The 8,366-nt window shown below is 54.2% G+C and overlaps 1 pseudogene; it reads right to left on the bottom strand.

Annotated features, from left to right (window-relative positions):
• Positions 1 to 7,192: 7,192 nt before the first annotated feature.
• Positions 7,193 to 8,128, bottom strand: LOC146587004 (olfactory receptor 14C36-like; annotated as a pseudogene).
• Between the last annotated feature and the right edge of the window lie 238 nt (positions 8,129 to 8,366).

The following is an 8,366-nucleotide window of genomic DNA, read 5'->3' as shown; positions in this document are numbered from 1 at the left end:
GGGGGCTGTGCTGCTCTTGGGGATCTCTGACGGGGCTGTGCTGCTCTACAAAAGCCTGTGCCAAGATAAGCAGTAGCAGGAATGTTGGTTGTAGGGACATTCCCAATCTCCAGCAGCTGCAGAGCTGGGAGCTGGTCACCTCCCAGATTTCTGAATGAGCCAAAATGCAGGTCCTGAGATATTGCACTGCCTTACAGGCTCTGCCCTGGCCCCTGTGCAGCAGCACCGCAGCATGTGGACATGTCCAGAGAATCCCAGAGTCAAAAATGTGTGAGATCCAGGGAGCCAGGGCTGTACAGTCCCTCAAGAGATCCAGGATGCTGGGGAGGATCTAGAGTAGCAGGGACTGTACCCAGGGGAGAAGCACTGTCCTGAGGTGATACTGAAAAGCTCAGGGACAAGTTGTGGTCAGGAGATAAAGAACATCTTTCCCTGGGCTCAGCCAGAACGAAATCTGGCCAAAAACTAATGGGAAAAATGGGAAATCTTCCCTAGGTTTGATACCTGGCCTTACCTATGGCTTGGAGCACAGCAAGCACCAGGGTCCTGAAGAAAGCCCTCTGGAGTATGTATGTTAAGGACACGTTTGCTCTTTTCTGGTGCATCATCTCTAATTGAAGCTCCTCAGACCCAGCTGAGGACTTCTAAAACCAAAGAGCCTGCTTTGGTGCCTAACGGAAGAAAGCTGCATGCTGTTCCATACTAGCCTATACTCTGCTTCTACAGAAAGAGCGACCCATGGCAGAAACACATGACTTTGATCCTGTCTTTGAAAAATGTCAAACCCCAAACCAACCCCCATGCCCCAGGAAACCACACAAGTTTCCCCTGTGCAGACACTTGTCAGTGTAGGGCCACAGAAGTGGCCTCTCCAGTGCCCCCTCTGAGAGATTTCAGAGCCTTTGGCAATGTCTGGGGACATTCATAACTGGTCTGAGGAGCAGTGACTACTCTATGACATGAAAGGAAATGTCTCAGCTCTCTCCCTGGCTGTGCCATCTCCATGGTAGTGACTGATTGAGCCCCCCGAGGACACAAGTTGAGGTCACAGTGGGATGTCCTGCATCACAGGGAGGTCTCCCCAGTGACACAGCCGTGCCCTCACTTCCCTGCAAAGTGTGGGAGGTGCTGGTCACTGCTCATGTCCTCCCCACTGCTGACCTTTAGAACTGGTCCAAGGTGAAGAGTTGGCACAGGAGGCAGCAGGGCCACTTTGGGTCACTTGTTGACAGGTAGAGAAGCAGGGAAACATTGGAGAGCCATTTTGGATGACAAGACTGGAGGAGCATCCTTTTTTGGCAGTTGGATAGGTGAGGCAAGGCCAAAGGGGCAAGCAATATGGAGGACCTAGACCACCAGATCAGACCACAATTCCTTGTTCCTGGTGCTCCTGGGGCTCTCCACCAAGTGTAAGGGCTTTGGGAGCTCCTTCCCAAGGTGTTGGAGAGAGATTGTTAACAGCAAAAATGGGTGTGGATCCTGGGCTGTGGAGGTGGCTGGCAAAGGTGGGGGCTGCCACAAGAGCCCTGCCTGAGGGCGTCATCTGGCTCAGGAGACAACGTGGCAGCTGGGTCCTGTAGCTGGGGCTGCCCTGAGCCCCACGGCTCCTGTGGGGGCAGCTGCATCCCCTTGTGGAAGTTGGGGGGAAGATATGGTCAGGTTTCCCTGGGAGTGGGTCCCCCTTTGGCATGGGGCTCTAGCAGGAAAGGAGTCCTGTGTCCTGGAGCTGGGGCATCCTGCAGCTGCCACGGGGCTCTGAACAGCATAGGCAGAAGCTTTATTATTATTTTTTGGCAGTAACTGATATCTAAAGGGTGTTTTGCTGCAGTATGAGCATTGTGAGGCCACGAGGTGAGTTGTGGAGGCTGTTCAGGAGCTGGCTCAACAGTGGAGAAGGCAGGAAGGGCTGCAGCTGGCAATGGGCATGTGGTCAGTGTGAGGGCACGGAGGTCACAGCTCTCTGTGAGAGCTATGCCAAAAAAATGACCAGTGTCAGGTTAATTCTTTGGCAGTAGCTGACAGGCAGGCAGGGGGCACATGGCTCCACTCTTGATGATGAGGTCACTTATGCTAACGAGGCAGCAGCAGGTCCATGGCTGGGCTATGTGCTTTGGAGCTCACTTCTGCCGGAGCAGCTGAGAGGTCAGCATTTGTGTTATGGCTGGGGAAGTTATAGTGAAGTGATGGCTGTTTCAGAATGACCTGATAGGCCAGCAGTGGCAAATGGTTGGGGAAGTTATCTTGAGGAAACCTTTGCCATGAAAGCCCTTAGAGCAGCAGCAGGCACCTGCTAGGGGTATGTGTTTGTGAGAGCACGTGAGGCAAATGAGAGAGACGAGAGCTGGCGCAGTGAGCCCCGGTAAGAAGACTTGCTCTCTGCTTCCTAGAGGTGGGAAGTGCCTGGCTGTTCACAGGCAGTGCCTGTTGCAAAGCCTTGGAGGACTAAAAGAAAATGGGAGGGCAAGAGAATTGGTCTTTTTGTGGTTTGGAGCACCTGGTGGGTCGTCTGCCTGCTGCCATATCCAGTCCTGACCCTGATATATCCCTGCTATGGAGGTGCATGTTGGCTGGCCACCCTACGTGATGCATCAGGGAGGTGCAGCATGTCACAGCGGCTTCATCCACTGTGGTGGAAATGAGGGTGCCTCCAGTGCTGTGCTGCTCTGACGGGAAGCGGGTGTCTGGAGAGAGCAGGGCTGTGCATGGGGAGCCCTGCCAAGATGGGGAGGAAAGGGTTAGACAGGGGGATTGGTGCTGGGGCAGTAGCAGTGGGCACAGCAGGCAGCGTTAGGCAGTGTTTGAGAGCAGAGCAGCAGGCACAGACCCTTGATGAGCAGGGGAGGCACTGCAGGAAGTGGTCTCAGCACCAAGGCAGGACAGAGGAGGTGCAAAGTAAGGTCAGGAGGTAAGGCCAGAGGAAGGCCAGCAAGAAGTCTGCGTACCAAATGGAGGTGCAGCTGCTGAGTGCTTCCGTCAGTGGGTGTCCTGAGGTGTAGGCTCCACTGCCCCTGGATGTCCTGCAATAACGTCCTGCTCGATAGCCRTCRATAGCCCTGCTGCCCACGCAGGGGTGTGTTTGTGGCCAAGGACGGCCTCCAGGGAGCCTGCAGAGAGCCCTTGGCTGCAGCCAGCTGTGAAGCCTGGCAGACTGGCAGGGGGCCCAGGAGCCTCTGCCTCTTCTGCTGCCTTTGGGCATTGTGACTGCATTGTTGKGTGACAGCATGGTGACATCAGGAACCTGRGGCCACACYRCAGCCTYTCYGGCCASGRGTCTGCTGGCCCATCATCAGCAGGAGGTACAAGGCCCCTGGGTTGCCAGTCCTCATGCAGTCCCTGTCACCAGGACACCAGGGCAGCTGAGTCTCTCCATGCGTGGCTGTGCATGTCCTGTGGGTGGCTGGGAAAGCCTGCCAGGCTCCTTCCTGTGTGTTCCTGTGCATCAAGGTGCCCCTGTCAGCACAGAAAGGGCAGGAGTACAGCCACATCCTGGCATGGTGAAGTGGCTTCTCCCACAGCTCCACAACCAGCCACGTAGATGAGCAGAGCTGGATAGTGTACCAGCAGCTGGGCAGGGGGGATCTCCTGGCAGAGGTGGGTGTGTTGGAGGTGAGGTGCAAGCTAAGTTCTTTTAGGCACCACAGCATGGTCTTAGGTGCCATGGGTGCAGGTTCCTCTGCCTACCTGCCTGCCTCACAGCAGCAGTGCCAGGACCTGAGCCAGTTCCCTGTGTTCATGACAGAAGAGCGGCAGGTCCAGAAAGCAGTGCTCTCTTTTCTAAACACATGTTCCCGTTGGGCTCAACCTCATGAAGGTTGCACAGTGGCTACTGTGGCTGTCAGCACAATACTGTGCACTGAGATTGCTGCTGCCAGGCCTCCCAGCTGCTGGTGTATGTGGTTTGAATCGCTGGTGCATAGGATTCTCCAAAAGGTCAGGACATAAGCCACATCTCTGCAGTAGACTCCTGAAGCAAGCACTTTCGGACTGACCAGCTACCATCAAGTCTCTTGAAGACAGTCAACTCATGGAACTAGGGTGTGCTTACAGGTGTGCTCACAGGTGTGCTCAGCTGTCTAAGTGAGGTGGAAATCAAGTCAGCTTTCACATTAAACTCTCCAACATTGACGTAGGTGACCAGAGATTGAGAAGCTTCTGCCCCAGCCAAGCTGGCCAAGCACACGAGGGGATTTATTTATTGTTAACGGATAAAGCCTTTTGTGAACAACATTGTCCTGGGTTCCCTGCTCCACCTCCCTTGACAGTATCAATGAAAGAAAATGGTAGTGAGCAAGGCCCTGGAAGCACAGAAGATTGATCCCTTTCTGGAGTTGGAGCCTGTAGGAAGGGTCTGATTTTCCAAGCATCTTGGGCAGTGCTGGGAGTGGTTGGCAGAGGTGGCATTTCCTGAAGTCAGCCTCTCTACTAAAGCTAGCACTCAGCCCCCTGACAGCTCAGCGGGAGGTTCCTGGGGCCTTGCACGTGCACCACTGCCTTCTTGTGTGCATGCCACCGTGTTGAGCAGCTAGTTGCAGAACTCTCCAAGAGCTGGCCAAGACCTCTTTTGGGGCATGCCTGGTCTTTTTGGAGGAGACTCAGCTGGATATGTGCGGGCCCGTTTTGTCATTGTAGCTCTGCTATTGTCCAAGCGCAGGAAGGGCCCTCTTCTCCCTCTGAGACTGGGAGGTGGGAGCCAAAGACAGCCACATGACTGGCATGGGAGGGACATCAGCAGCGAGGGCCCCATCCCACAGTACCCATCTGAGGTAAGTGAGGTAGGCCCAGAGACAAAAGTCAGGTTCAAGCATGCATCCAGATCATCTGTCATGTTCATGGTGATGGGACAGGCAGTGAGACCCAGAGTACCTTTTCWGGTACCTCACCACCTGGCCTGTAGTGCCTGACYRCCTCACCTAGCCCCTGYCCAKCCCAGGCTGTGCCCCATGCAGGCTTCTGTGGACACCATGCATTGGGATCTGCTGGGGGTCTCATGCAGAAGAGAAGCCATGCAAGGCTGGCCTTTTCCCCTTCACCAGGATATGGAGACATGCAAAAGGGTGGAGCTGGTCATGGATCACCCCACAGGTGTGGTGCACTATCAACCCTGGAAGGGCTAGTCTGGAAGAATGGCCATGGAGAAGCTTCCCCACTGTGTGCATACATAGGGAGAAGATCTGTGGGAGATCTGGCAGTGAGTCCGGGGACTGGCAGAGTGCGTGATCGCAGCCCCGGAGTGTGTTCTTTGCACACTGACCAAACTCCTGCCAAGGTCAGACATGCATATTCCATCTTGTCAACAATGTCAAGCTGCTTCACAGCCAGTGGCTGCTCAAGCTGAGCACAGCTGAGATACGGAAAGAGTTCTGGTAGATTTAAGGGGCACTTAGGGTACAATGAGTCAAATGCCACCTGGGTTTCTGACTCGTGCTTCCACCAGCCTTCCATCAGTGACCCTCCTAGGCATTCCCAGGGCTCCCGAAGCAGTTTGGAGTGTAAATCTTCTATTAAATCCAGCCTGATTAACCTCTCATGAACCTTGAGGACCCACTCTATGCTGGTATCTGACCTTCCTTTTTTCTGCCTTGTGGTCACAGCACGCAGCACAGGGAACAACCTGAGCTCTTCTCCTCTGCACTCATCATGTCTTGGTGCCTTTCCCAGGAGCTCTCTGTTTGCCCTGCAAGCACACGCCTCTGTGCTCCCACGCTGCCTGCTGGCATTTCTCCTCTCCTCACCCAGGCCCTGTGCTGCCCAGCCCAGCTCCTCCCCCTCTGTCCCCACCTCCTCTGCCCTCTCCCCAACCCACCCAGCAGAGCAGCTCATGGTGAGGGCGACCAACTGCAGTGCCTGCTGCAGAGAACGGTAGAGCTCTGGACAATCACTCCACATCCCAGGCATTCTGAAGAGCACAGCAGCTCCTGGGGGACAGGGAGAGGTGTTAGCCTCCTCATCAGCCCCAGGGCTCTGGGCCAGCAGTCGCACAAGGAAATGGAGGCCAGTCACTCCATGTCTCCACTGATTCCATGACAAGGACATCCTTTACTCTGGCTGTCTGCAGAGCCTCTGGCAGCCCCTCTACCCAGGACAGCACAAGAGTCCTGGGCCAAAGGTGCCTCAGGCTCCAGTGATACAGCAGCCTGCCCTGGACTGACAAACATAGCAACAACTTTTCATTTATTCCTCCCCACAAGCAAACCATTGCTGCTTTGCTCTTCTCTACAGGCATCCTTGCTCTCTGGAGAGCCTTTCTGCAGATCAGTGTGACCATGCCAGACTGCTCAGCCATTTTTTGCACCCCTTCCCTATGCTTCTCATAGGGCCCTGGTCTGGCAGTGCTCCTCTGCAGGGTGAGTGGGCTGTGGGGCCCCAGGGGGACTGTGCCTTGGCCATGCTGAACAGGGAAGCGGCTATTGGACCAGTATCACTGCATCTGACAACCTCCCACCTAGAATCTCTGGTTGAGGAGGATGGATGGAGCAATCACAGCGCATTGCACATTGCTCAGGATGTGTTCAGAGGTGTCATTAGACACAGCCCACTCCCTCTCCTCAGGGACCTGTGGGGCATTCCTTGCTTTGGCCCTTTACATTTTCTTTGCTCTCCTTGGTTTTGGGAGTCTCCACTCACTGCCCATTCCAGGCACAAGCTGCCCCTGGACATGCCTTGTGCTCTCTGGGTGGCTCCATATTCCCTTCCAGAAGGATGGCCATCTGTCACCAGCCCTCCAATTTGTGCGACAGTCCCCAGCACACACCTCTTGACCACTCACCCTCACCAGGCACCCTGGGCACCCACAAGCGACAGCTAAATCCAGGCCTCATTCCCACACACATCACTCAAAAGAGATGATGCCCCTTAGCCCATGGAAAATGTAAATACAACAACAGGGCCTTTTTGGGGTGTAATTCCCTGAGCAGATTCTTGGCTCCAGCTTTGGAAAAAGAACCCATCATTCAGGAACAACACTAAGTAGATCTGCTTTTATTACAGAGATGCTACTTGGGAGGCCAGCTCTGAGACAGTGATAGGTGGATTTACAGAAGGCCACTGGTGAGAAAGACAAGGTTTATACCTCCAGAAATGTTGGAGGAATTCAGACATTTCTGCACAACCATGACTATCACAGACAGAACTCTGAAAGCACAAGAGCTGCTGGAGATAAACTAGGAATCAGTTGTGAGGAAAGATGGGCAGCTCATTGCTGCTGAATTAGTACTATCTGGATCAGTTTCCTCACTGCCTGCTGGAGCTCCTTGTTTCTCATGCTGTAAATGAGAGGATTCACTGTTGGAGGCACCACTGCATACTGAACAGCCAGAAACAGATGTAGAGCTGGGGAGGAGAGGGAAGGGGATTTCGGGTAGGTAAATACTGCAGTGCTGACAAACAGGGACACCACAGCCAGGTGCGGGTGAGACATGGAAAAGGCTTTGTGCCGGCCTGCTCAGAGGGGATCCTCAGCACAGCCCTGAAGATCTGCACGTAGGACAGCACAATGAAAACAAAGCACCCAGAGATTAAACAGCCACTGATCCCAAGAAGCCCAGCTTCCCTGAGGTAGAAGTCTGCACAGGAGAGCTTGAGGATCTGGGGAATTTCACAGAAGAACTGGTCCACTGTGTTGCCTTGGCAGAGGGGTAGTAAAAATGTGTTTCCAGTGTGCAGCACAGCATTGATAAAGCCACTGGCCCAGGTAGCTGCTGCCATTCTGACACAAGCTCTGCTGTCCATGATTGTACCATAGTGCAGGGGTCTGCAGATGGCAACATAGCGGTCATAGGCCATGACAGTGAGGAGAGAATACTCTGCTGAATACAAGAAGAAAACCAGGAAGACCTGGGCAGCACATCCCGAGTTAGGAAATGGCCATGGTGTCCCACAGGGAATTGGCCATGGATTTGGGGACAGTGGTGGAGATGGAACCAAGGTCGAGGATGGAGAGGTTGAGCAGGAAGAAGTACATGGGGGTGTGGAGGTGCAGTATAAAGGCAACAGCTGTGATGATGAGGCCATTGCCCAGGAGGGCAGCCAGGTAGATGCCCAGGAAGAGGGAGAAGTGCAAGAGCTGCAGGTCCCATGTGTCCGCGAATGCCAGGAGGAGGAACTCACTGAGGGAGCTGCTGTTGGACATTTTGCACCTTCTAAGCTTGGGGGACTGTCCAAGGAAGAACAGATAGACACAAATTAGGACAGACTTCTCTGAGCAAAGCTTACTCGTAAAACCCCTCGAACACATTACCTCTCCCCATCTCAGCAGCACCATCACTGAGCTCCATGGCTTGAACTCTGGTTTGTACTGGCTGTGTTTGCCATGAGGAGCAGGGAACTACTGTCTCCAGGGAGTCAGTCCTGACCTACAGCACTGCCTA

Source organism: Rhea americana, unplaced genomic scaffold (genome assembly GCF_003343005.1).
Source record: "Rhea americana isolate MKP2758 unplaced genomic scaffold, rheAme1 scaffold_629, whole genome shotgun sequence".
Lineage (NCBI taxonomy): Eukaryota > Metazoa > Chordata > Aves > Rheiformes > Rheidae > Rhea > Rhea americana.
Note: the sequence above shows the minus strand (reverse complement) of the source record. Positions and strands in the feature narration are given on the sequence as shown.